This window comes from Ailuropoda melanoleuca, chromosome 1 (assembly GCF_002007445.2).
Source record: "Ailuropoda melanoleuca isolate Jingjing chromosome 1, ASM200744v2, whole genome shotgun sequence".
Taxonomy (NCBI): Eukaryota; Metazoa; Chordata; class Mammalia; order Carnivora; family Ursidae; genus Ailuropoda; species Ailuropoda melanoleuca.
The window spans coordinates 3,046,701-3,072,990 of NC_048218.1; the positions used below are offsets into that span (position 1 = coordinate 3,046,701).

General features: G+C 50.0%; 1 long non-coding RNA gene across 3 annotated transcripts in view; it reads left to right on the forward strand.

Annotated features, from left to right (window-relative positions):
• Positions 1-191: 191 nt before the first annotated feature.
• LOC109490117 overlaps positions 192-26,290 on the forward strand; it is a 38,913-nt gene continuing 12,814 nt past the window's right edge. Inside the window, exons 1-5 of one of the 3 annotated variants that reach the window (XR_004623621.1) lie at positions 192-701; positions 854-913; positions 1,717-1,937; positions 2,546-2,660; positions 17,299-17,340. This is a non-coding gene — a long non-coding RNA (uncharacterized LOC109490117). Of the gene's footprint in view, positions 702-853; positions 914-1,716; positions 1,938-2,295; positions 2,661-17,298; positions 17,341-26,290 lie in introns of all 3 variants that reach the window. The other 2 variants (XR_004623620.1, XR_004623618.1) reach the window with 2 other exon arrangements.

Consider the following 26,290-nt stretch of genomic DNA (forward strand, 5'->3'; position numbering starts at 1 on the left):
AGCGGAGGAGCCCGTTGTGGGGCTCGATCCCACAATGCCGGGATCACGCCCTGAGCCGAAGGCAGACGCTTAACCGCTGTGCCACCCAGGCGCCCCTAAAAATCTTTTTATCTTGAGATAATTGTGTATTCACGTGCAGCTGTTCNGGAATATATGTAAACATTTCTGTTAGGTGTATACTCAGGAGAACTGCTGGCTCATAGTTCTGCACATGTTCCACTTAGATGGTACTGCCCGACCTTGTGACTTCAAACCCCCCCTCCCCCACTGCAGATGGTAACGTTCGGCGCGTTCTCAACGCCCGGCATTTGGGTTGTTCCGTCTTTCCAAGGCACAAACTTGGGAGTTACGGTCTAGGCCGTGGGAGCCGGTGAAGCCGCCCGCCTCATGTCCAGACGTAAATTTGATCTTGTTCTCGGCAAGGGCACCTTAAAGAAACGCTTGGATCCCGCCCTTCAGGGGTCTCGGGATATGCTCTGATTTCATCCCTCTTAGATTCGTTGAGCCTGTGTGCCCTGTGGCGCGGTGGTCATCTCACCCGTACCTGACAAGAGCACGTGTTCTGTAGTTGTCGGCCGGACCGTGCTCTGGTGCCTGGTGGGATCCAGTTGGCGATGGCCGTGGTGTCCTCAGCTGGGAGAACACTGTCCTCCTCCTGATTTTTGTGCTTTTCTATTGATAACTGAAATCCGCGTTCAAATGTAAGTGTGGGATTGTCTAGTTTTCTGTATCCTACTAGATTTTGCATCGTATATTTGAAAATTCTGACATAAGTGCCTCCTCACTGAGGAATGTGATGTCATCTTGTTGAATGACCCCTTGACAGTTGTGACATGTCCCTTTTCATCCCTAGGTCTGTCTTGTTCTCAGGTGTGGATGCTTGATGCTGACACAGACGCTGCGTGTTTCTTCAGTGAGTGTTGCTGGGATCTCTCTCCCACCCCTTTGCTTTTCTCAGACGTGTGGATTTATGTTTAAAGTGGGTTTGTTGTGGTGCCTGGGTAGCTCAGTCGGGTAAACGTGTGGCTTCTGCTCAGATCATGACCTGGGGGTCCTGGACTCCCTGCTCAGTGAGGAGCCTGCTTCTCCCTCTCCCTTTGCCCCTCTCTCCTGCTTGTGCTCTCTCTCTGTCTTGCTCTCTCACACACACACTCTCTCTCTCTCGAATAAATAAATAAAATCTTAAAGTGGGTTTGTTGCAGACAACATGTTTTCATGTCCAGAATACTTGATTTCAGTGCAAATATGACCTGAGCCACATACGTAATTTAGAAATTTCCAGTAGTCACCTTGAGCAGTTTCTAAAAAGCAGGTGAAATTAATTTTGAGAATATAGTTTATTTCACCGAATACAGCAACATGGGCTCTATATGATTACTCATGAACTATTTTACTTTCTATTTTTAATCTTAATTGTTGGAAATCTGGTGTGTATTTCATGCGCTAGTACCCTTCCAGCTTTGATGAGCCCCGTCTCAACGCTTGGTGGCTGGTGGTATTCCGAGAGACATAGGCCATTTATGTGTAGTTAACCTTCACTGCTGTGGGGTCTGCTGGTCATCTTGTCACTTGCTTTCTCCTTGTCCCGTGCATTTTGTTACCTTCTCCCTCTTTCCCAGCTGCTTCTGGTATGAATCGAATAGTTCTTTAATATCCTGTTTTATTGTACTCTTTGGTTTATTAACTATAGATCTGTTTTCTTTTTTTCGTGATTAGTGTTTAAATATGCAGCTTTCACTTCTCACGGCCTGCCTTTGAATGATACCGTACCACTTCACGCATAGCAGGAGAGCCTTGTGATGAAGACTTTGTGCCACGTTCTCTCCTGTTCTCGCGCTGTCCAGTTCTGTGGCAGGAGGCGACGTGGCAGGCCCAGCACCACGACCTTCGGCCATCTGGCCAGTGTGACCCTCGGCCGGCATCCAGGAACTGGCCTGGTAGGCGGTTGCCCGGACTGGGGGGAGACTCCCCCTGACCAGGGAGTAGCTCACAGGCCCCGGCTGCCCAGACAGCGTGTTCTGTGCAGTTTGGGACGGCACGGGTGTAAAGCACCTGTTTTCTTCTGGCAGTCTGCAGTTGTTGTGCATGGCAGGCAGAGGCCTGGTGAAAATGCTGGGTGCCGGGTCTTACATGCATCTCTGGCCACGACATGTCACACTTGTCACCACTCTCTGTTGGCACAAAGCGCGTCACGTGTCCACTGGGAAAGGACTCTCGGCAGCTGTGCCGCGTGTCCCCGGACTTCACTTATGTGCCTTTTCCCTGTGCTCACTGTGCTCTGTCCTTTCTCTGTAGTCAATCCCAGCCGTGAGTGTGGTGACGGGCTGAGCCCTGGGGTCCTCCCAGGGCATCACAGACCGGGACGTGTCTCAGGTACCCCGAGACCATCGTCACACACTTACTCCATTTATGTGTAAAATCTGCAGTACGTTGTAATTGTTTTTGCTTTATACCTGTCCTGTCCCCTACAGCAGGTGGGCTCACGTGGGGCTATTTAATTGAAATTCCCTTCCTGAGTCCCACTAGTCGTGTTCCCCGTGCTCAGCAGCAGGTGTGGCAGGCCGCCACCACGTTGGGCTGCACTGGGAGAGCCTGTTTCTACCGTCGCAGGAAGTGCTGCTGGACGGCAATGTTCTCAAGAGATTGAAAACGAGAAAAAGGTAACATTTTCCTACACGTTTGCTATTTCCAGTGCCGTCCATTCCTTTGTGTAGATCTAGCTTACCATAGCTCACCTGCTAAGGAGTCCTTGGGAAAAAAAAAAAGAAAACCAACTCCGTCTCACCTCAGCTTTATTTTTTTTTTTATTTATTTTTATTTTTTTAAAGTTTGTTTTATTTGAGAGAGTGCGAGTGAGCACAAGCACGGGGAGGGGCAGAGGCAGGGGAGAAGCAGGCTCCCCGGCTGAGCAGGGATCCCGACACGGGGCTCCATTCCAGGACCATGGGGTCATGACCTGAGCCGAAGGCAGACACGCAACTGACTGAGCCACCCAGGCCCCTCACCTCAGCTTTAAAAATCTTTTTTGTTTTTTCCTAAAGATTTTTATTTATTCGACAGAGATAGAGACAGCCAGTGAGAGAGGGAACACAAGCAGGGGGAGTGGGAGAGGAAGAAGCAGGCTCCCAGCGGAGGAGCCCGATGTGGGGCTCGATCCCACAATGCCGGGATCATGACCTGAGCCGAAGGCAGACGCTTAACCGCTGTGCCACCCAGGTGCCCCTAAAAATCTTTTTATCTTGAGATAATTGTGTATTCACGTGCAGCTGTTCGATTAAAAAATCCAGGAGGTCCCGTCTTCCTTCACCGTTGCCCCCAAGGGGGGCTGAGTGTGTCACTGCAGCGGTGGCCGTGCACACGGCTTCACATCCCTACCCACGTTTCCTCGGTTCTGCACACACGCATCTGTGAGCGGTGCACGTCCTCTGCAGCATTTGCTCACGTCCGGATTCGTGCGCACACTGTGGTCCGGGTGCAGCACCGACGTTCCCATCACCCGGGTCCCTCGCGTGGCCTGCTGTCTTGCCTCCCGCCTGCCCTGCCCCACTGCCGGCAACCACTGAGCTGGCGTCCGTGTCCATCGTCCGCTCCTCAGGAATGCGGGGTAGGTGGGACCGGACAGTGTGCAAGCTTTTGAGATGGGCTGCTTCCCCGCAGTGCTATTCCCTGAAGACCCGCGCCAGTTGCGACTTGTCCCCAGTCTGTGCGCTCAGTGGCAGTGGGGAGTCCTGCCGCGGGCGTGAGCTTGTCGTCCGTCCCAGCACCTGCAGTCGCGCTGGCCCACAGGCACAGGCACCTTCCGCGTGGCACTGTTGCCCCTAAGGCTGCTGTGAATCTTTGTCTGGGGTGTGGGCGTGAGCGTGTTTTCATCTCACTGGGATGCAGCCCCGGTGTGTAACCAAGGGTTGTCTGAAGCATGTGTGGCCTTGTCAGCGCCACGCTGTTGCCCCCGGTGGCTGCACCGTTTTATGTCCCTCCGGCCAGCGTTTGGTGTGTCCCTGTTTCTCATTTTAGCTGTCTGACGGGTATGTCGTGTTATCTCACTGTGGCTCCAGTTTTCAGTTCGTTGATGGCGGCGATGGCGACCGTCGTGGACGAGCTCGAGTGCCGTCTGTGCGTCCTCGGCGAGATGTCTGTTCGCGGCTTGTGTCATTTTCTTTTTCTTTCTTTTAAAAAAAAATTTTTTTTTTGAAGATTTTATTTATTTATTTGACAGAGATAGAGACAGCCAGCGAGAGAGGGAACACAAGCAGGGGGAGTGGGAGAGGAAGAAGCAGGCTCGTAGCAGAGGAGCCCGATGTGGGGCTCGATCCCAGAACGTCGGGATCACGCCCTGAGCCGAAGGCAGACGCTTAACGACTGAGCTACCCAGGCACCCCTCTTTTGAAAAATTTTTAATTTAAATTCAGTTGAGTTAACATACCGTGTATTTCTGGTTTCAGGGTAGAGTTTAGTGATTCATCAGCTGCATGTAACACGCAGTGCTCATCCTGTCATGTGCCCTCCTTACCGCCCTCAGCTGTCATTTTCTAATGGACTGTTTTATTACTGAGTTGCAAGAGCCCTTTAGTATAAAGTTCTTTGCCAGATACGTGGTTTGCGAACACCTCCTGCCGTGTGATTGGTCTTTTCATCTTCACGCAGGGTCTGCAGCAGAGCACACGCGTTGAGATTTGTTGGGATCCAGTTGGTCTGTTTTTCCTTTGGTGGGTGGTGCTTTTGGTATCAAGTCTAAGAATTCTGCTGAGACTTAGATCCTCGAAGTTTTCTCCTGGGAGTCTTGTAAAAGTTTCATAATTTTGCATTCTCCCTTTAAGTATCTGACCCGTTATGAGTTCACTTTTATGGATGTCTGCCTGCCCAGCACCATGTATTGGGAGGGCTGGTGACTGCTTCCTGGGCCTTCACTGTGGACAGGTACTTACCCTGGGTATGGTTCGAGGTGGAGAGTGTAAAAAAACTTGGTTTCGTTACCAGTTCCCGTCGTGTCTCCCGGCCTGACAGTTCCTCTGGGGGTCTGTTTCCCTCTGTGCCAGTTACTGACGCGGCACCCCCAGGGCCTGGGCGTCCTGCTTTGCCTGGCTCTGTGACCCTGCTGCTGGACTCTCTGCAGTCCTTTTTTGCGTCTTGGCATGATGGCCTTGGTGGGATGCTAGGACTCTCACCGAGGTCCAGTGCTTCTCCGGGTTTGTTCCGTCGAGGACCCTCTGGGGGTGGCGGCCGCTCCCAGACCGCACACTCCTCTCTTCTCAGCAGTCGGTTTACCTTTCGGTGGCTAACACCGTTACTGGTCAGTAGGTCTTCATCTTAGATTTTTTCCTTCTTCAGATTATTTGTGTGGTTTCTACCCCTTGACTGATACACATTCTTCTTTTTCCAAGATAAATGAAAATGCATCGCTTTTTTTTCCTGGCTTCTTTTAAGGTTCTTTTTTTTTTTTTCATCAGTGGTTTTCTGTAATTTGATTATGATTAGATTTGGGGTGTGTGTATGTTTATCCTGTTTACGGCTGGTTGACTTTGTTAGACCCGTGGATTTGCAGTTTTTATCAAATTTGGAATTCTAGCTCTTACTCTTCACATATCTCCCTTTCCCCACCTCGTGTCGTGTGCAGTTTGGCTTCCTGTGTTTCGGGCTGTTCAGTGTGGACACGCCCTAGTCGGCGAGCCTCAGCTCCTCTCCTTCAGGCTGTCTCCTCTTTGTGCCGCGTTTTGGGTACATTCTGCTTCTGCGCCTTCAGGTTCCCTGCTCTTTTCCTCTGTGGCATCTCAGCTGCTGTTAATCCAAAGCCGAGTATTTTCTGTATCAGATACTGTTAATTTTCACAAGCGCCCAGCTGGCTCAGCCGGTGGAGCGTTTGACTATTGATCTTGGGGTTGTGAGTTCGAGCCCCATGTTGGGTGTAGAGAACGCTTAAAAATAAAACCCTTAAAACAAAAGAAAAAAGATACTGTAATTTTCATCTTTGTAAGTTTGCTTTTGCTTTTTATTATCTTTTAATTTATTTTTTTAATTTTGCTTTTTAAAAGATTTCCATTTTTTCTCTACTCGCGCTCATTAAAAAAAAAGATTCCTTGAACATTTGGAGCCCCTTTAGAATAATTGTTTTCCTTTTCTGCTAATTCCTTTGTGTTTGTCGCTTTGGGGTCTGCTTCTGTTGACTGTTTATCCTCTGCTTGTAGGACACATAGAGCGACTGAGTGTGTCTAGAAAGTTTCTGATTGACTGCCTGATGCCGTGGTGTCTTCATGGCAGAGTGCTGAGATTTGCTATATTCCATTCCTTTAAAGAACAGTTCATCTGCTCTGGCAGGCAGGCAGGCACGCTGTGGATGGAGCCAGTCCCACCTCTGAGGTGCCGTCCACCTGGTGTCCCTGTTGGACACCCTGCGAGTTCAGTGAAGTCCGTGCACTGGCCAGAGGGGACGCACGTGATTCCTGGGTCTGGGGATTGTTCTTCATCAAAACCCACTTTCCTTGGCCTCGTGGGGGTGCAGCCATGTGTGAGGACCCCCCCCTCAGGTGCTCTGGCCCAGATTCAAGCTGCCCTGCCTGAGTTCCAGTCTCCACCTCGACTTGGGAGGCCGTCGCTCTTCCTGTGCGGCACTCGGGTTACTTCCAGGAGCAGACCCTAGAGGATGTGACCTTTTGTAGGAAGCACTGACCCACGCTCTTCCAGCTGCTTATGACGGGAGGGCGGTGATTCAGGGCCGTCGTGCTCCTTGTGGTTAGAGGCAGAAGTCTTTTTTTTTTTTTTAAAGATTTTATTTATTTATTTGACAGAGATAGAGACAGCCAGCGAGAGAGGGAACACAAGCAGGGGGAGTGGGAGAGGAAGAAGCAGGCTCCCGGCAGAGGAACCTGATGTGGGGCTCGATCCCAGAACGCCCGCCCGGATCACGCCCTGAGCCGAAGGCAGACGCTTAACGACGGCGCCACCCAGGCGCCCCTAGAGGCAGAAGTCTTTATTGCAGTTTTAGTTTACATTGATTTGGTGGTAAGTGAGGTGTAGAGCGTCTTTCTTTGAGCCGTCTGTGAATAATCTTTGCCCAGTTGTTCTTCCGTGTATTTTGGGGAGAGTGGGGGACTTATTTGAAAGTGAGCTTTCTAGCCTTTTCATCTATTGTATGGATTGCAAATTTTTTCCAGTTGTCCTTTGGCTTTTTGTTTTTTTTAAAGATTTTATTTATTTGACAGAGAGCGAGCACAAGCAGGGGGAGCAGCAGGCAGAGGGGGCGGGAGAAGTAAGCTCCCCGCTGAGAAGGGAGCCCCATGCAGGGCTTGATCCCAGGACCCGGGGATCATGACCTGAGCTTAAAGGCAGATGCTTCACCGACTGAGCCACTCAGGTGCCGTTCCTTTTGGCTTTTGGCTTTGTAAATGTTGTTTGCTTTTTAGTACAGATTTTTTTTTCTGTAGCCAAATTTATCCATCTTTTTGTTTATGATTTATGGGTGTTGTACTGTGTTCAGAAAGGTCTCCTCCACTCTGTACCTTTGAAAGAGTCTGTTTAGGAAGGGGAGACGGTAGTGTGGGACGGAGGGCAGAACCAGCACCCCTACCACCGTGTGGGGATGGGAAGCCGAAGGGAGGCCAGCGTGCGCAAAGACTGATTCCATGGCAGACGTTCCGTTTTTCCCCCCAAGCCTGGCTTTTTACTGTGAAATGGAAGCAGAGTGGCACTTTCTAGGATTTTCAGTGGGGTTTGCCAGCNCTCACGGTCCCTATAGTACAAGGCGCTCACGGTCCCTATGGCTCAGCGTGCTCACGGTCCCTATAGTACAAGGCGCTCACGGTCCCAATAGTACGAGTCGCTCACAGTCCCTATGGCACAGTGTGCTCATGGTCCCTATAGTACAAGGCGCTCACGGTCCCTATAGTACCAGGCGCTCACAGTCCCTATAGCTCAGCATGCTCATGGTCCCTATAGTACAAGTCACTCACGGTCCCTATGGCACAGTGTGCTCACGGTCCCTATAGTACCAGGCGCTCACGGTCCCTATGGCACAGTGTGCTCATGGTCCCTATAGTACCAGGTACTCGCGGTCCCTATAGTACAAGTCACTCACGGTCCCTATGGCTCAGCATGCTCACGGTCCCTATAGTACAAGGCGCTCATGGTCCCTATGGCTCAGCATGCTCACGGTCCCTATAGTACCAGGCGCTCATNTTGAAGCAGAAAATTGCAAGCCCTACATTTGGCGTTTTGCTTTGCTGCTTCCAATTTCGTGATGAAGAAATGCGAGAACTAGAATGATAAAGCTGTTTTCATGGTTCCTCGGGTTTTTGTTGTTTTCCTGGCTTGCTGGGAGAGGGAAGATGTCTGGAGGGGAAGCGCCCTCAAGGGGTCCTGGCAGGTCTGCAGGGGCAGGGACCTGCACCCGTGTGTCCCGCCGGGTGGCTCGCGTGCGTCAGTGTGCGCAGAGACAGTGACGACAAAGGAGACGCTCCTGAGAGCCTGCGGTCCCAGGGCCAGTCATCAGAGGTCCGTGCTCCCTGAGGAGCCGGCATACAGACCGTCAGCTGGGGACACCGTCAGAGCGGGAAGCCTACATCACAGGTGACCTGGCGCAGAGCCTCTGCTCCTTGTGTGAAATATGCTGATGAAAGAAAATGAAGGGGTTTCTAGGAACCAGCGCAAAGTGCTGCTTCATGCTCTCAGCACAAGTGGCTTGTTTTACAAAGCAAACAAGGAAGACGCTGTCCTTCACTTAAGGTCATGTGATTGTTTGCCTCAGTTCTCCTGCTTTCTGAATCTGACCCTAAGAGCAGAAGTAGCAGGTCGCCACATGCTGGCCTTGTGCCCAGTTAGACTTCCCAGATTGAGTCTGGCTTATGCTCACAGTCCCTATAGTGCAACGCACTCACGGTCCCTATAGTCTCTATAGCACAGTGTGCTCACGGTCCCTATAGTACCAGGTGCTCACGGTCCCTATGGCACAGTGTGCTCATGGTCCCTATAGTACAAGGCGCTCACGGTCCCTATGGCTCAGCGTGCTCACGGTCCCTATAGTACAAGGCGCTCACGGTCCCTATAGTACCAGGCGCTCACAGTCCCTATAGCTCAGCATGCTCATGGTCCCTATAGTACAAGTCACTCACGGTCCCTATGGCTCAGTGTGCTCACGGTCCCTATAGTACAAGGCGCTCACGGTCCCTATGGCTCAGCGTGCTCACGGTCCCTATAGTACAAGGCGCTCACGGTCCCTATGGCTCAGCGTGCTCACGGTCCCTATAGTACAAGGCGCTCACGGTCCCTATGGCTCAGCGTGCTCATGGTCTCATGGTCTCTATAGTACAAGTCACTCACGGTCCCTATAGTACCAGGTGCTCACGGTCCCGATAGCACAGTGTGCTCACAGTCCCTATGGCTCAGCGTGCTCATGGTCCCTATAGTACAAGTCACTCACGGTCCCAATAGTACGAGTCGCTCACAGTCCCTATGGCACAGTGTGCTCATGGTCCCTATAGTACAAGGCGCTCACGATCCCTATGGCTCAGCGTGCTCACGGTCCCTATAGTACAAGGCGCTCACGGTCCCTATGGCTCAGCGTGCTCATGGTCCCTATAGTACAAGTCGCTCACGGTCCCTATAGTACCAGGTGCTCACGGTCCCTATAGCACAGTGTGCTCACGGTCCCTATAGTACCAGGTGCTCATGGTCCCTATGGCTCAGTGTGCTCACGGTCCCTATAGCACAAGGCGCTCACGGTCCCTATGGCACAGTGTGTTCACGGTCCCTATAGTACTAGTCACTCACGGTCCCTATGGCACAGTGTGCTCACAGTCCCTATAGTACAAGTCACTCACGGTGCCTATGGCTCAGCGTGCTCATGGTCCCTATAGTACAAGTCACGGTCCCTATAGTACCAGGTGCTCACGGTCCCTATGGCTCAGCGTGCTCATGGTCCCTATAGTACAAGTCACTCACGGTCCCTATAGTACCAGGTGCTCACGGTCCCTATAGCACAGTGTGCTCACGGTCCCTATGGCTCAGCGTGCTCATGGCCCCTATAGTACAAGTCACTCACGGTCCCTATAGTACCAGGTGCTCACGGTCCCTATAGCACAGTGTGCTCACGGTCCCTATAGTACAAGGCGCTCACGGTCCCTATGGCTCAGCGTGCTCATGGTCCCTATAGTACCAGGCGCTCACGGTCCCTATGGCTCAGCGTGCTCACGGTCCCTATAATATCAGGTGCTCACGGTCCCTATGGCACAGTGTGCTCACGGTCCCTATAGTACCAGGCGCTCACGGTCCCTATGGCTCAGTGTGCTCACGGTCCCTATAGTACCAGGCGCTCACGGTCCCTATGGCTCAGTGTGCTCACGGTCCCTATAGTACCAGGTGCTCACGGTCCCTATGGCACAGTGTGCTCATGGTCCCTATAGTACCAGTCACTCACGGTCCCTATGGCTCAGCGTGCTCACGGTCCCTATAGTACAAGGTGCTCACGGTCCCTATAGTACAAGGTGCTCACGGTCGCTATAGTACAAGGTGTTCACGGTCCCTATAGTACAAGTCACTCATGGTCCCTATGGCTCAGCGTGCTCGNCCCTATAGTACAAGGCGCTCACGGTCCCAATAGTACGAGTCGCTCACAGTCCCTATGGCAGTGTGCTCACAGTCCTTGCAGCGCTGCATGCCCAGGGTCCCTGTATTTCAGCAGTTGATTCCTGGTGTGAAACTTGCTTTGAACCTAACAGTGAAATATCCACAGGTCTGTAAAGCCAGTACCACAGATGTAAGTAGGTGTTTGTTGGAAAGTGGGTCACTGCGTACACCGTGAATAGCAAGATGTTAAATATAAGTATCCACACTGGTAGAGTTATTAAGGAGCCATCCCAGAAAAACCACAGGCCCAGATCATGGTAAGGGAATTCTACCAGACTTCAAGACCAGATTACCCTAGTGTGTCATAGAATATTCCAGGGTTGAAAAGGAAGGAAAACTTCCTAATTCTTTTTAGGAAGCAAGTGTACTTGGATACTTGAGCCAGCTAAAGACAGTATAAAGGAAAAAAATAGCCGTATACCGTTATCAGTGATGAATATCGGTGCAAACATAGTAAATGTTAGCAGCCAGCATCCAGCACCGCATAAGAATAATACCCCATGATTGAGTGGGATTTATCCTCAGAATGTAGGGTTGGTTCAAAATTAGGAAATCTATTCATATAATATATTAACTCATCTGGGGAAAAAATTCACAGTTATCTCCATAGATACCAGACTTTTACAAAACTCAATATTCTTGATAAAAATACTCAAGAAAATGAGAATTGAGGGATACTTTATAACAGATCGTGGTGAAGTGCACACGTAATCTGGCTGCTTTGCCGTGTTCAAGTGTGCAGTTCATTGGCGTCAAGCACGTTGGCATTGTTGTGCAGCCTTCCGAAGGATAAATTCTTGGCCTGATAACAGATTATACCTTCATCCTAAAGCCTGCATCTTACTGTGGGAAGAGACCAGAGGCATTTCCACTGAGATCAGACACTAGGTGAGATTGCCCGCCCATCCTCTGTCCACAGTTGCCCTGGGGGGGTTAGCAATCACAGGCATCACAATTGGTGCAGGAGAAGTAAAGCTGTTTCTATTTGCAGAGACATGACGGTGAATCAATGATCTACTCAGCAGAATTCAGTGAGGTAGCTGGATACAAAATTAACAAAAAATAGCATTCACATAAATGAACAATATAAATAGAAGACATTATGGAGAAAAGTTCCATTTACAATAGCAACAGAGAAGAGTTTGTTTAGAAAGGAAATCAAGCAGTGTGCAGACCTCTATACTGAGAATTTTAAAAGTCTTTGAAGACCCTAAAATAGACTTGAACAAATGGAAAGACATCTCTGCTCTTGGATGGGATGGCTAAACTTTATAAATATGTTTGCCCTAACTTCATCAATTTAAAGTAATCCTCATAAAAATATTAGCTATTTTAAGGAGTTGGCAAGTACGTAGTGAAATTCATGTGGAAAATCAAACACACAGAAATAACAGTGCACAGTGGGGAAGCAGGATCCCGAGGAGCAGGAGAAACGAGGGGGACTGACTCTTCTCACATTAGCACATGTGGTCTCTAACCACAGCTGCGACACAGGCACATGTATGGAGAGACCCGCGGAGTGGGAAGAACCTGCAAGGTGGCCCCAGTGTATGGGGACGTTGAGTGTATGACAAGGCATTGTCTCAGATCACTGGGCAAGGAGGACTTTTTTTTTTTTAATGGTGTTGGGAGAGCTGGATTGTCATTTGGAAAAAAAAAAATTAGATTTAACCTCAGTCTATGCACAAGCGTGAAATCCAAACGATTAGGAAGTAAAGAACTGAAACCACACAATGGATTTCTTGTTAACTGATGTAGGGAAAGTCTAACGATGACTCAGAATCCAGAGACAATAAAAAAAGGGACTGATAAATTTGACTCTATACAAATAAAAATTTTTTTGCATAGCAGAAAAGACTAGAAGAAACAAAGTAAATACTGACAAAGTGGGAAAAATATTTGCAACACATGCCGTGAAGTGCCGTCTCTTTTTCCCTTTGTGATGTCTGTGACTTCTAGAGAGCTGTTAAAAGAAACGAGAGATAGGACCCAAAACCAAGTGAAGTGGGAAGAAGACATGAAGACATAATTTACAGAAAGATACAAAAATGACTTTCAAACGTGAAAAAGGATCTTGAGTTGCTCCTGTCTGGAGGCATGCTGGATGAAAGGACAATGGAGTACTGTTTCTCACCGGATTCCCGAAGCGCACATACAGTGAGAGCACCTGGTTGGCGAGGCTCTGGGGAAACGGGCCCTCTCCATGTCGCTGGTGGGAGCGCAAATCATCACAGTTCTGGAGGGAAGTTGGCAAGACCTGAGAAACTCCCTGAGAAACCCCGGCTTCTTGGGATCCACCCTGGAGATACTCGCCCACCAGTGTGAAAATACACACCACGAGGTTGTGAGCGTGACTTGTCATCGCAGCGATGGAAACCGTGCAAATGGCCGTCCCCGGGGAGAGGTGCAGGGAACTCCGGGGTGCCCGCACCGTGATCAGGCGCAGCTCTCACGGTGGTGGGGCGGGAGGGTCTCTGTGAACCGGCAGAGGGGTTACTAACAGGATGTTTCATGTGAGGGTGGCNTACTTGAGCCAGCTAAAGACAGTATAAAGGAAAAAAATAGCCGTATACCGTTATCAGTGATGAATATCGGTGCAAACATAGTAAATGTTAACAGCCAGCATCCAGCACCGCATAAGAATAATACCCCATGATTGAGTGGGATTTATCCTCAGAATGTAGGGTTGGTTCAAAATTAGGAAATCTATTCATATAATATATTAACTCATCTGGGGAAAAAATTCACAGTTATCTCCATAGATACCAGACTTTTACAAAACTCAATATTCTTGATAAAAATACTCAAGAAAATGAGAATTGAGGGATACTTTATAACAGATCGTGGTGAAGTGCACACGTAATCTGGCTGCTTTGCCGTGTTCAAGTGTGCAGTTCATTGGCGTCAAGCACGTTGGCATTGTTGTGCAGCCTTCCGAAGGATAAATTCTTGGCCTGATAACAGATTATACCTTCATCCTAAAGCCTGCATCTTACTGTGGGAAGAGACCAGAGGCATTTCCACTGAGATCAGACACTAGGTGAGATTGCCCGCCCATCCTCTGTCCACAGTTGCCCTGGGGGGGTTAGCAATCACAGGCATCACAATTGGTGCAGGAGAAGTAAAGCTGTTTCTATTTGCAGAGACATGACGGTGAATCAATGATCTACTCAGCAGAATTCAGTGAGGTAGCTGGATACAAAATTAACAAAAAATAGCATTCACATAAATGAACAATATAAATAGAAGACATTATGGAGAAAAGTTCCATTTACAATAGCAACAGAGAAGAGTTTGTTTAGAAAGGAAATCAAGCAGTGTGCAGACCTCTATACTGAGAATTTTAAAAGTCTTTGAAGACCCTAAAATAGACTTGAACAAATGGAAAGACATCTCTGCTCTTGGATGGGATGGCTAAACTTTATAAATATGTTTGCCCTGACTTCATCAATTTAAAGTAATCCTCATAAAAATATTAGCTATTTTAAGGAGTTGGCAAGTACGTAGTGAAATTCATGTGGAAAATCAAACACACAGAAATAACAGTGCACAGTGGGGAAGCAGGATCCCGAGGAGCAGGAGAAACGAGGGGGACTGACTCTTCTCACATTAGCACATGTGGTCTCTAACCACAGCTGCGACACAGGCACATGTATGGAGAGACCCGCGGAGTGGGAAGAACCTGCAAGGTGGCCCCAGTGTATGGGGACGTTGAGTGTATGACAAGGCATTGTCTCAGATCACTGGGCAAGGAGGACTTTTTTTTTTTTAATGGTGTTGGGAGAGCTGGATTGTCATTTGGAAAAAAAAAAATTAGATTTAACCTCAGTCTATGCACAAGCGTGAAATCCAAACGATTAGGAAGTAAAGAAATGAAACCACACAATGGATTTCTTGTTAACTGATGTAGGGAAAGTCTAACGATGACTCAGAATCCAGAGACAATAAAAAAAGGGACTGATAAATTTGACTCTATACAAATAAAAATTTTTTTGCATAGCAGAAAAGACTAGAAGAAACAAAGTAAATACTGACAAAGTGGGAAAAATATTTGCAACACATGCCGTGAAGAGCCGTCTCTTTTTCCCTTTGTGATGTCTGTGACTTCTAGAGAGCTGTTAAAAGAAACGAGAGATAGATAGGACCCAAAACCAAGTGAAGTGGGAAGAAGACATGAAGACATAATTTACAGAAAGATACAAAAATGACTTTCAAACGTGAAAAAGGATCTTGAGTTGCTCCTGTCTGGAGGCATGCTGGATGAAAGGACAATGGAGTACTGTTTCTCACCGGATTCCCGAAGCGCACATACAGTGAGAGCACCTGGTTGGCGAGGCTCTGGGGAAACGGGCCCTCTCCATGTCGCTGGTGGGAGCGCAAATCATCACAGTTCTGGAGGGAAGTTGGCAAGACCTGAGAAACTCCCTGAGAAACCCCGGCTTCTTGGGATCCACCCTGGAGATACTCGCCCACCAGTGTGAAAATACACACCACGAGGTTGTGAGCGTGACTTGTCATCGCAGCGATGGAAACCGTGCAAATGGCCGTCCCCGGGGAGAGGTGCAGGGAACTCCGGGGTGCCCGCACCGTGATCAGGCGCAGCTCTCACGGTGGTGGGGCGGGAGGGTCTCTGTGAACCGGCAGAGGGGTTACTAACAGGATGTTTCATGTGAGGGTGGCGGGCACAAGTGTGTCTACGGCAAGCTCCCTTCCTGTGACAAGGGTGGCGGCCGAAGGAAACGCACAGCATCAGCGAATTTGTGCGAAAGAAATAGAGGAAGGATGAACCGGTAGCCGAAGGGAGTGGTGGGGGACTGGTGGGGGTGGGGAGAAGGGGACTAGAAATGGAGGAGCAGGCATGAAGGCAGCCTGTGAAAAGCAGGCGGGATGTGGGTGAAGTGACATGCAAAAAGATGAGCTAACTCTCCTACAAGGAGTAACGGTATTTTGACTGGATGCTGAAGTTGGAGGACAAAAGGGACCAGCTGGAAATCCGGGACCTTGGAAAGGACGTTTCTTTCACGCTGGGGACGGGCTAGCAGTACTGGGTGGTGCGCACCCTGGGCTGAAATGTACGCGTAAGTGCACAGTGGACGAGAGGCCGGGTTTCTCACTGTCGGAGCAGGAAGTTACAAGTAGGGAAGAGCGGGGCTGCGAAGGCTGGCCGGTGTTGGACTGCAGTCAGGAATCGGTGTGAGGCTGGTTTTAGTGCCCGTGTCCACACATGCAGAATTATGGACGTGTGCGTGTGCTGTGGTTAGTGTGTGTATGTGTGGGTTTGAGCCCTTTTTGCTCAGCGACACTAACATCCACTTGCAATGAGCACCCCCCCCCCAGCACCCAAATCCTGGCTTTTAAGCACTGTTTCCCAGTATACTGTGAAAGCAGGGATCCTTTGGGAACTGGTTGATGCCAGATGCATCTCGTGGAACCAGGAGACAAGGAAGTGCTTGGAAGAGACGGGTGCTGTTGAAAGCACCCAGGAGCCCACCTGAAGGCTCTCCCTGTGGCCGGATTCGGAATGCTTTGAAGATGGTGAATGATGATAGAATTGGATTATAACACAAGCATAACATAAATACCCACAAATCCCTGCTGACATAAAGAAATCACCGAATACATAAACACCTGGTGGAGAGGGACTGCTCCTCCTGACAGAAGAATTCCAGCTAAGAACGTAGGGCGGCAGAGCCCCGAAGTCACCCCAAACACCACAGCAGTGATCGCTGCTTTCAAGACCACCGGCGGCGGCACAGTGCTGAGGGCAGAGAGTGAGCGGCAGCAGGGTTCCTGCACAGGTTCACGTTCTCCTCCAAGGTGTTTATTAGTCACGGGGAAAACTGCAATGGAAAACCCCGGCAGACCCCACCCTAGCCTAGTGACCAAGGTCGATGTCCCATCAGACACACACACACCACGTACCCCCGATGCTGTGCGTCCCTGCTGGGGAGCTCGGCCCGTTCCCATAACTCCCTGAGACCGTGTCGGCAGGCCACGGGCACACGGCCTACAGTACCCACCCTCTGGGGTCGTGGCCACTACGAAGGGATGGTGCAGGGTGGGAGCCTAGCCTGGGTCCTTGAACAGGGAGAGGACATTAGTGGGAGCACTATTTATTTAAAAAAAAAAAGTTTTTTTTTAAGATTTTATGTTTATATAATCTCTACACCCAATGTGGGGCTTGAACTCACGACCCTGAGATCAAGAGTCACACCACACTCCACCGACCGAGGCAGCCACGCATCCCAGTGGGAATGCTGTTTTAAACATGGCCCGTGCTTGGCCTGTTCGTGGGAATGAACAGGCAGGGGAGCAATCGATGAGGTAGAGAGAGGGGATCGAAGGAAGGGAGTCTGTGGGAGGGTGAGGGGCTGCCCTTCCCTTCCTGCCTCCCTGGCCTGGGCTGCATTTTGGGGTGAGGGCTCCTTCATCCGCAGCAGGGTGGAGAGATCTAAGCTGCTGTTGGACAAGGACTAGAGTGTTTTGACCCCGCAGAGACTGTCCCGGGCTTCTGATGGTGCTTCTGCAGTACCACACTTGGCCCGGGGCCAGGCCCACAGGCTTAGTGAATAAAGATATGTTGGCAGCCTTCCTCAGGGGCCCCACATGTTAGGGTGTCTTCCTCGGGGTTTTCCAAGTCCTTCTGGTGCTTGAGAATGGCTGATCTCCATCTTTCCCTTTCAGGGCACATGGACCCTCTGTACCCCGACCTCCCAGGATCATCTGGTCTGTCCCTCAGTCACCACTTGAGTGGTGTGTGTGTGTGTGTGTGCACGCGCGCGCGTGCGCGCCTGGCCTCTGCCAGCCCTTTTGTGTTCTAACGCTGTCCCACCTCCCACGGAAAGCACCCGAAGGTGGTGGGGTGGTGGCGGCTGTCCTTTGCCCTGTGTGCCCCGTGGCTGTCTCCAGGACAGTTACCCCGTCTCCTTCGCAGACTCCACGCCGCTTGGCAGACGTTCCTGAGAGTGGCCGCACCCTTGCACCCACACCAACAACCTTTGTCTTTTCTGGCCTCCATCAAGGAGATGTCACACTCACCCTGTGGGAAAAGGGACAGACCTTCATATTCCAATGGGATGTCCTTTCTCGTTCCACGCCCAGCCCTCTCTTGTCCCCTTGCCTGCCCCGTCACTGGCAGCATGGAAGGCAGGGACATGGGCAACATTGAGAGTCCTGGGATTGCAGTGATCACCTGGGGAGTCCAGGAGCGGACGTGACTGGAGGACATTGTCCTACAGAAAACCCTCAACAGTAAATCCAACAGAGCCAGAAAACGAATTACCCTTCCCATCTGCATTTGTGGTCCCCATCCGCTAAGCGTGTGAGAGCCGTTGGATGCCAGTATTCATGGCGGCATGACAGATGGCACAGCGTCCGAGTCGTGGGCCAGCATGAGACAGGTGGCCTTAGGGAGCTCAGAGGCAGGAAGACCTAACTTGTCCCCATGTGGGCAGGTTGCAGAGATTCGCTGCACTGTGAGTGACAGCTGCACTGTGAGTGACAGCCCTGGTCTCACAGCGGGGGATGGGAAATTAGCAGGGACAGCGCATTCTCCAGTGAAGGGCAAGGAGAGATGCTGCTCTCCTGGGACAGCGACCCTCTCTGCTCTGTGTTCTAGGTTTGTCCTGTGAGCCACGATGCCTCTGTTGGGCGCGTGAATTTTGTAATATATTTTTAAATCAAATTCTATATACAGTCAAGGGATCCCATGCAAAAAAACAGAGGAAACGAATATTTAAACATTGCCGCATACATACATTGTACGTAATAACATATATGCATGTGCCTGGGCCCTGCACACCCATCGGCAGCTCTTGTGCGATTTCCGTCAGCATGGCTTAGTTCGCCGCTTCTGGAACTTCCTGTAAGCGGAATGAGGCGCTACGTGGTCTCTTGTGTCTGCTTCTTGGGCTCTGCATGATGTTTCAAGACTCATCCGTGCTATTGTGTGTGTGAGCACCTTGTTCACTTTAATTGCGTGTCTCCCTTTTTGTGACTGTGCCACCATTTGGCTTTGTAGGGACGTGGGGTTTGTTGTCACTTTTTGTGGCACGTCTGCATGAGCCTTTTTGTGGACCCGTGGGTGTTTTGGGTAAGCGTCCAGGGGCAGGATTGCTGGGTCATCAGTGCGTTTGTAACTATTCAGAACTGCCAGTTTTCCACAACGGTATATCATTTTACGACCCTGCGTGTGGTGGTTCCATCCACTCCACATCCTTGCCAATGTGGTATTGTTTTGTTTGTGCTTCTTAAACGATCATTTAAGGGTTGGATGAGAAATGCAGGTCCGCGGTGGGAAAATGAGAAAATACGGAGATGTTGGAAGTTATGAGTCCGTTCAGGCTGCTCTGACAGAGTCCCACGGACTGGGCAGCCCACCACAGCACACACATGGTCCTCATACTTCTGGAGGCTGGGAGTCCAAGATCAAGGTGCCGGCAGATTTGGCGTCGGGAAGGCCCCTTCCTGCTTCACAGCTGGTGGCTTCTCGTGGGGTCCTCACCTGGGGGAAGGGCGAGGGCGCTCTTGAGGTCTCTTTCATAAGGACGCTGATGCCAGCATCGGGGCTCCCCTCTCATGACCTAACCACCACCAAAGGCCCCACCTCCTAATGCCGTCGCCTGGGGGGTTAGGTTTTGACTTACAAATTGTGGGGGGATGCATACATTCAGTCTGTAACAGAAGGCTCGGACAGGGTAGTTGACCTCGATCATGGGAAGTGACGTAGCTTGCTCTGCCGCAGTCTCGTCTGCGCGGCGGGGGTAATAAGAATGCTCACCCCCTGGCGTTGTGGAAATTCCGTGGGGAAGAATCCACACGTATTCACCTGTGTCTTGCTTAGAACAGTGTGTGGCCCACGATAAGCCCTTAGTAAATGTTGGCCTGTTAGATACAGAGTGAGAAATATGTATGTTGTATATATTGCTGTATTTAGAATTACGAACTGTAGGACACTCTATTAAATCACTGAAGAAATAATTACTAAGTTCTGACTATGTACCGGGTTCTGAGGATACGGAGCTGATCAGGAATACAAGTTTTTATAAATTACTATTATTGCGGTTTTTTAAAGCCAGCTCTTATCTACATGTATTGAGGGAAGGGAGGGTTAGGTTATAGTAAACAGGAGGTGCCAGGGACAAGCGGCAACAGGACCCCATTTGGTGTCTTTGCCCTGCTGTTTCCTCTGACCTTCTTTTACAGATGCCGCGGGCTGGGGGCCTGGGTGGAGGGAGGCCCAGGTAACCACAGGTCTCCTGCTAAGCGGTGAGGGAGGCTGGTGATCCAGAGCTCACAATATGTCGTCTTATTTTAAGTGGACAGCAGAATGGACGGGAATGCTGATGAAGGCCCTGTCGCTCTGCGTCTGTTCTAAAGTGGATCACGCCTGTACCATTTGTTATCTGATCAGCCACCAGAGCCCTTGGTGCTTCCGTATCCCATGGGCCATCTGCCTGTCCACCTCTAATTGCAGAGGCAGCGGCATCCAAGGACATCCCTCCTGGACCCCCCAGAGGCTGTGAGCAGTGAGGCTCACTCTGGAGCCGCAGTGAGCATTCTTCAGGATGTGCTGTGCTAGGATTCAGGCACAGCGTGCAGGCAAAATGCTCTTGGCTTCTAGTTCAGAACAGCTTGTGCTGATCAAACCTGCTCACCGACATCTTCTATTTTTGTTTTCTAACCTGAACATGTTAGTTTACCAGCCTGGTGGGGAGGCTGTCCACCAGTGTGCACAGACTGTCAGTACACAGCATGTGCCTGCATGTGGACAGCACAGCTGGGCTCATCCCTGTTCAGACTGCGTGTATCCACTGCTCCGAGTCAGGACACCAACAGCTGTAGGTCGTGAAAGCCCCTTCCCCAGGAGCCTGCTTGTGTTCCTCCATTGCCTGGTAGCCATACGCTGATTGCTAACCCTGTATATTGGTTTTGCCAGTGTTGTTGTTGTTGTTTTTAGAGATTTTATTTATTTAGAGTGACCATGGGTGGGGAGAGAGAGAGAGAGAGAGAATCCCAAGCAGACGCCCTGTTGAGCGTGGAGCCTGCTGCGGGGCTCAGTCCCACGACCCTGAAATCGTGACCTGAGCTGAAACGAAGAGTCAGACGCTCAACTGACTGAACCACCCCAGTGCCCCTGGTTTGCCTGTTTTTGAACTTGATATTTGTGGAATCACTCTGTATCTTCCTTTCTGTGTCTGGCTTTTCTGTTTTACATGACGGTGGGAATCATCCCTGTTGTTGGGAGTAGGCCTTGCCTTATAGTTGATGTTGTTCCCGCGGGCTGCCCTGACTCTTCTCCTGTGTGTCGTGATTGCCAGTGCATATCTCCAAGTGTGAGGGGCCAGTCCTAACACAAACGAGTGAGAGAATGGTCTGGAATGTGAATTCCAAGTGTGAATGTGTTGGAGCCCGTTTAGCTTGTAAGTTTTACTTCACATTGGCAGATTTGGTTTGTCCCTGTGACGGGCTGAGGGCACACCTGTCTGTCCTTCCCATCGGGGGCCACGGCAGGAGGGAGCCGTCCGTTGTGAGAGGTTACTCTTCTAATTTTGAAAATGAGATCTTCGGGTTTGGGAGAGACTGATTCTGAAGACGTTGAGCGCTGTTTCCATGGAGATGCGCAGGAAGGCCTTTCCTGAGCACTGCTGACTGGCCGACCGCCGTGGGAGATGTTTTCATTCGCCATCTTGCTGGATTTCCACAACCATGACCATCATCTCACTTTCCAGGTCAGGAGCCCGAGGCTCAGTGACTTGCCTCCATGGAGGTGTTGGGGGAGGCCAGCGTGCGGCTGCTCAGGTGTGCGCACAGCCGCAGGTGTACCCACAGCTGCTCATGCGCCCAGCAGAGGCGCCAGAGCTGGGCCACACTGGTTTGACCTCCTCCAAAGTCCAGTCTCGCCTTTGTGCTGCTCCTTGTCTCCTTGAAATAAGACACTGTCTTCTTTGTCTTTACGTGCCTGAGCCTTGTGCAGCCCCCCATGCAGAAGAGGCCCTCGGAATCAGGTGGGCGGATTCTGGGAAGGTGGTGGAACGGGCAGCCCCAGGACTCCGTCTCCTCACCCGGACGGCTGTTGCCCTGGCACAATCTGACGTAACCATTTTGGAACTCTGGAGTCTGCTGAAGGCTCACAACTTCCAGGGGAGGGCTCGGATGGTAAACTGTGGTTAATTTGGTGACTTTCAGCTCGCAGTGCAGCAGCGCCTGCCCCCAGCCATGTGGCAGGCAGCAGTGCACCCGTTCGTGGGGCCGCTTGCACAGTGTGTGGGGGCCAGGGTGGGTAAGGACTCCGTTCTGCAGATATTGGGGTCCATGTTCTGATTGCTAGGAGGGCAGCCAGGGACATCACCCCTCCCTCTCTGGCTGCAGTAGCTTCCAGGGCATTGGTAGGGCTGGTGCCCTTTTCTCTCCCCTTCATTTTTCACTTTGTTTCCCCCCTTTCAGGGGCCAGAAATTAAGGACTAGGACATTGAAAAACAACTGCATATATGGGGAAATTAGAAAGGGACTGTGTATGTCCAGGTAAGGCTCAGAAAAGAATTGAGAAGATTTTAAGTTTATACCTCAGGTTGATCCTTGGCACAGAAACAGCCTACATCAATTAAAGAAGCAAAACCAATAGACAAGTCAGTAATAAAACCCTAGCAAAATCAATAGAGCAAACCTTGGGGAAAGGGGGAGAATCTGATTTTCAGACTTACCCCATTATTAGATTCAGATATCCAGTTTTCAACAAAAAAATCACAAGAAACACCCAGTAAAGTGTGGTCCATTCAGAGGGAAAATATAAATCAACAGAAACTGTCCCTGAATAAAAGACTTGATGGCAGATCTATCAGATGAAGACCTTAGGACAATGGTCGTGAACATGATTAAAAACTGAAGGGAGATGGAGAGAGAGTCAAGAAAATGAAGTGCGAACAAGACAGAAATACCAACAAAGAGAGCTGGAAGCCAAAAAGAAATTCTGGGACTTCAAATTAACAACTGAAGTGAAAAATGCACGAGACGGAATTGGAGGCAGATTTGAACAGGCAGAAGAAAGAATCAGCACGGTTACAGATAAGACCATTGAAATGATCCAGTCTAACGAACAGAAGGAAAAAAGATTGAAGAAAAGTGAACAGAGCCTATAGGACATGGGTCATATGGTGCATCAAATACAATTTTGTGGCATCTGGGCAGTGACAGAGCCCTAAAGGAACAGGGTTTTGTGTGTGACTGGAAGTTAACCTGTTACAAATTCAAATTAGAGGGTTATAACTTTAGGATGGGAAGTGTAATCTCCATGGTAACCACAAAGAAGATAGCTGTAGAATATACACAAAGGAAAATGAGAGAGGAATTTAAATGTATTGTGACAAAAAGTCAAACGCAAAAAAGAGCATTGCAGGAAATGAACAAAAAGCTATAAGGCATATAGAAAACACTACCAGAATGACAGAAGTCCCTCCTTATCAGTAATTACTTCAAGTGTGAATGGATTAAACTCTCCAATCAAAAGAGATTGGCAGAACAGATAAAAGCACAGGACCCAACTGCACGCTGTCCACAAGAGACTCGTCTGCAAAGATCCAAAGCTATTCCATGCAAATAGTCATCAAAAGAGAGCAGGGTGGCTGGTAGTATCAGACAAAATAGACTTTAAATCAAAAAAGGTTAGAAGACATGAGAAGGACATTATGGATTCATGAAAAGTTTAGTACAGCAAGAAGATATAACAATTGTAAACATTTACCCACCAAATGACAGAGAATCAAAATATATAAAGCAGAAACAGAATTGAAGGAAGACACAGTTGTCCAGTACCAGTAGGAGACTTCAGTGTGCACTTGCAGTGACGGAAGGGCTCAGGCAGTGCAATAAAGTGACTGTCCCAGCAGACGAGTGCAGAGCGCTCCACCCAGCAGCTGCTCTGCGTCCTTCTCTAGTGCACGTGGACGTTCTCCAGGACGAATCACACAAGTCTCGATAGGTGTGAAAAGATAGACATGCTGCAAGGAACCTTCTCTGCGGTGGGATGAAGTTAGAAGTTCGTAACAGAAGAACCGGAAGACTCACAGCTGTGGAGCTTGAACAACACACTCCCAATCAGTGGATCAGAGAAGAAATGACAAGGGAAATTAGAAAATAATTAGGGACGAATGAACACGAGAGCACCCCAAAGCTCACAGGCTGCAGCAACAGTGGTGCTAAGGGCCCAGAAATTGCCTTCGCCAGAAATGACCCTTGCATTTATGGTCAGATGATTTCTGACAAGGGTGCCAAGACCATTCAGTGGGGAAAGGACAGTCTTTTCAACAAATGATGCTGGGAAATTGGACATCCACGTGCAAAAGAATGACCTTGGACCCCTACCTCACACTATATCCAAAAATTAAGTCAATATGGATCAAAGACCAGGAGGTAAGACCTAAAATAATTATGCTCTTAGAAGAAACATTAGGAATAAGATTTCACGACCTTGGACTTGGCAGGGATTTCTTAGATATGATGTCAAAGGCGCAGGCCACAAAAGGAAAAACAGGCAAATTGGAGTCCATGAAAATTTTTAAAAATTGTGTGTCAAAAATACTGTCATCAGAGTAAAAAGGCAACTACTAGAATGGGAGAAAACATTTGCAAATCATGTATCTGATAAGGGATTCAATGAAACAACCCAATTGAGAAATGGACAAAGGACTCGAACAGACATTTGTCCAGGGAAGACATAGAAATGGCCGTAAGCACATGAAAAGATGCTCCCATCACTCATCATTAGTGAAATGCGACTCAAACCCACAATAAGATACTGCCTCACACCCGTTAGGGTGGCTACTTGAAAAAACCAGTGTGGGCTACAGCGAGTGCGGCCAGCCTGGTTCTTCATTTCCTCACTTCTCCTGACCTGTGCCTTCTCTGTCTGAGCGCTCTCTGCCTTTCCGTACAAGGAGCTTGCAGGCTCATCTCGTACCTTCCCTGCCCAAGCCCTAGCGTCAGTGTCTCTCCAGGGACGCTGGTTCTGTAGGTTGCGGATGGGCATTTGGAAACCAGGGTCTGGGTGCTGGTTGTGCTCATGGCAGTTGTGGCCTGAGCCCCTCCCAGGGGACAGCAGGGACACAGGTGCCGAGCACAGACGCTTCCATGTGGGTGCGTTTCTGCATCCACCTGCGGGCACGGGAGACCAGGAGCGCCCACGGATTCCCCCGGTGCAGTGCCACAAGAGTTCATTCTGTTTTCTCCTTTTCCATATTTGCAGCTCCCTCTTCCACCTGCATGAACCTGGCTCCCCGTGTCCTCAGTGTGTTTATTACTGGATCAGTCCCCTGGCCCTGACCAATCCCATGGATGCCCCCCCCCCCAGTGTGAACGCCCTGCTCACCTGCTCTGGCTGTGACACCCGGTGGGCCACTGTCCTTGCTGCTCCTGTTCCCCACAAGTAAACCCTCCTCACCCTTCCAGGGTCTGGAACTCTGCACCCGGCCCTGCTGGGTCTAGAACCTGTGGCTGCCTCCTCATCTTCTGTGCCGTGGACACTGTGGGCTCACCGGCACAGACCCCTGCTCTCCCTGCGCCCTGCCCCTGCATCCACAAGGGTCTGCTGGCTTTGCGCCCCTGCCACGTGTGCTCCGAGCCCTGCCCTCCTACAGCCGCGCACACCTGCCTCCACCCCAGCCCTGTCCCTCCAGCAGCTTCCGGATGAACTATTGAGGGAGGGAAGGAAATAAGCCGAGGGTCTGTTAATTCCTTCTTGTAGCTTGGCCATACATACTTTTTTGAAAACGTTACTTAGCAGTTCATAAGCTCAAGCTTTCTTTGTCTCTTTCTCATTCCTAGGGAACTGTCCCCTTTGCTACTGACCAAGGGCATTCATTATCCCTGATAATGCTCTTTGCCTCAAAGGCAGTTTGACCTCGTATCAAAATTGCAGCATCACCCTCTCATGTATTTTCCCCACCCCCTTCCTTACTCCTTGCTTCCTTCTATTTTAGGTGTGTCTTTTGTAAATAGCAGGTGGCTGCAGTTTTTTCTTCTCTAAGAGATCAGTCTTGTAATTGATGAGCTAAATATGGCTCCATGAGCTGTAATTACTGGTATGTCAGCCCTAAGTTGGGCCCTCTTGTCTGTGTTTTCCATTTACCGCATCCTGTGCCACTGGCGCCTCCTCCCACCCCTTACCTTCGGGTGGATGGCGCTCCCCCGTCTCCCTTGCGCTCTGTTCCACTGTTGTGCAGTTTATACATTCGACTCTCTTCTCAGTGCCACGATCCGATAAGACAGAGGACATTTATTATAGAAGGAGACCGTAGTGGATTAACAACCTCTTCCTGGCAGTGAGTGATCACTCAGTCACCCTGAGCCTGGGGTGACAACAGCCCTCCGTAAGCTCTGCGAAGATGGGATGGACACGTGTGGCCAGGCTCAGCCTCAACAAGCCTCTCCCACCAGATGCGCCCTCTCCACACGACAAGGACATGGACATTGTTGTTCTGCCTCCCCTGGAAGCTGTGACGGGGTGGGGGCGGGGTGTGGGAGGTGGGCCTGTCTGCAGGGTGTGGGCGAGTGTGTAGGATGTGGGCGAGCATACTTGATCGTTTCTTTGGCATAATCTCCCTGGGGGAAAAGGAACGAATGGCTCAGGTGGCCAAGTCCTGGTAAAATGAAGAATTTATAATTTAAAAAAAAAAGATTTTAT